Source organism: Chaetura pelagica, unplaced genomic scaffold (assembly GCF_000747805.2).
Source record: "Chaetura pelagica isolate M959 unplaced genomic scaffold, ChaPel_1.0 scaffold189, whole genome shotgun sequence".
NCBI lineage: Eukaryota > Metazoa > Chordata > Aves > Apodiformes > Apodidae > Chaetura > Chaetura pelagica.
The window spans coordinates 4,075,563-4,077,764 of NW_009970716.1; positions in this window are offsets into that span (position 1 = coordinate 4,075,563).

Sequence of the window (2,202 nt, forward strand, 5' to 3'; positions counted from 1 at the left end):
TTTCCCAACCCGTGGCGCTGCCGGGCAAGGGGAGGCACGGAGCCCGCGACGGGCGCCGAGGCTGCGGGCACGGGCGGAGCCCCGGGAGCGGCCCCAGCCCCAGCGCCCGCTGAGCGCGGCCCCGGGCACCGGCTGAGCGCGGCCCCGCGCTGCCCGTGGGAGGAGCCGGAGCGCATTTCCAAACATGAAGGGCAGAGAGGAGCAGCAGCAGAACCGGTTCGCTCTTACCAAACTGCTGCCTCCTCCTCGGCATGTCTGACTGACAGAACCAAACTAGCGCGTTCTAGTGAGGCGCTGACTGCTGGTGGGGGCTGGACAGGGGCTATTCAGATTTCTTCTTAAAGGGATGACCTCTGAGCAATCCGAATTCATAAGCAACATGTAGACTTGAAGTCATCTATTTAAAGCATTAGATGCATATATGGTATCTTTACTTACTTTTTATTGTCTGTAATGTCACAGCTTTACAAGAAGGGATAAAGGACTCCAGAAAAGTATTTATCTGTGTCTGGTTTTGCACATCCTAGAAACAGTGTAGCCAATCCTTCCCATAATAAATACTAACAACTTGCATTCACCTGGAGGCAAAGGGGTAATCCTTAAAATACTGCTTCTCTTTTAACTGCCAGCCAGTCAACCACAGGGAGTTCTTGATGGAAGTGGTCACAGTGCTTTACTTCCGCTAATTCTGAGCGAGCGTGCAGCAGCTTGGCCTCACATCTTCAGTGAGATTACCCAGATGAATCCTGGATGATTCCCAAGAATGCTTTTTGTTTATTTGTGAATAAATTTTCTATATATTACACACCTTCAAGTTGGAGCTGCTCATTGTTATCAGCTCTAATGTATTGTTTCTATGTGTTATGCACTACACCACAAATTAATGGCATGTATGACTGATTAAAACGAGTACTAACTGGGTAAATTTTCACAGAAATAATGGCTTGTACAGATATTTGAAAACCTTTCAAGGTTCACTAGTGTTCTACCAGAATGCACGTGAACAAGAGAAATGCTACACATTGTTCACAAAGCTGTTAATGAATATTCTTGTGCACTACTCATCAGTAAATGTAACAGTTAAGATACCCTTTTGGATACCTCATCTGAGATGAAACATCAGTGCCACTGAAGAGTAAGGAAATCCGACAACACATTTCTTTGGCTGCATTTGGAGTTATCTGTCCTCTCTGCCTTTTTGGTGATGATCCTTCAGCAGCAGCTCCTCTGCACTCCGCGTCTCTCTGGCTGAACCCATCTGTCCTTAGCTGCAAAACAAACAAATTGGTAACTGAATTTCACTGGGAAAATTGATTGTGTTCCTCTTGCCAGAATGAAAGACTAGTTAATATTGCATTGATCAAATAATTATTATAGCTTATAGCATGGTGTCTTCAAGAGAAGCCTGAATTGCCAAGCCATTGCTCTGGCTAAACAGTTCTGTAAGTTAATTGGGTTTTGCCTGGAATCCCCTGAAGATGCCATGATAAGCCCCTTTGGCCAGTTTGACTTCTCCCAACTTTTTGGACAGAAGTATAGTCCAGAGAACACTGAACTCTCTTTCTTGCATAACATGATACGTGACATCAATGTCCCAAAGTACGAAGGGAAACAGCAGTCTGATTGCTCTGGAGTTGCAGGGACAAGGTGCTCATGGTTCAGTAGCTTTTCCCTAGATTTTGTCAACCTGTGTCTCCATCTGATCTAGACCATGTGTGCATAACTGCAGAGAGAGCTGTAAGGGGCAACTGTGACTTCCCTCCACAACTCTGCATCACAAGCAAGGTAGAGAAAAAATCCCTGGGTATGGCACAGACACAGAATCTGTATCAGCAGGCATGATGGGGCTGCCAGGCCACTGCCAAGGTGGTGAGCAGGAGGAGGAGCAGGCACCCTGAAGCAGAGTCACTCATCAGTGTTGCCAAGACCTGAATCTGAACTCCCGCAAGGGATATAGCTATCTGGGCACTTTCCAACAGCGTTTCAGTGGAAACAATCTGAGCATTCCCTTTGTCCCACGTTTAAAGGATGAGGCAAAAAAGGAAGAGGCTGCCCTTGTGGAAATGTTACTGAACTTCTGCCATGATTCTCAAAGGCACAGGAGCAGAAACCACAGAAAAAAGGATCATTTGCGTTAGTGCAGAAAATATAGCCACCAAGACACTGACTTTGCAAAGCACTCTGACAAAGTATGACCATTAA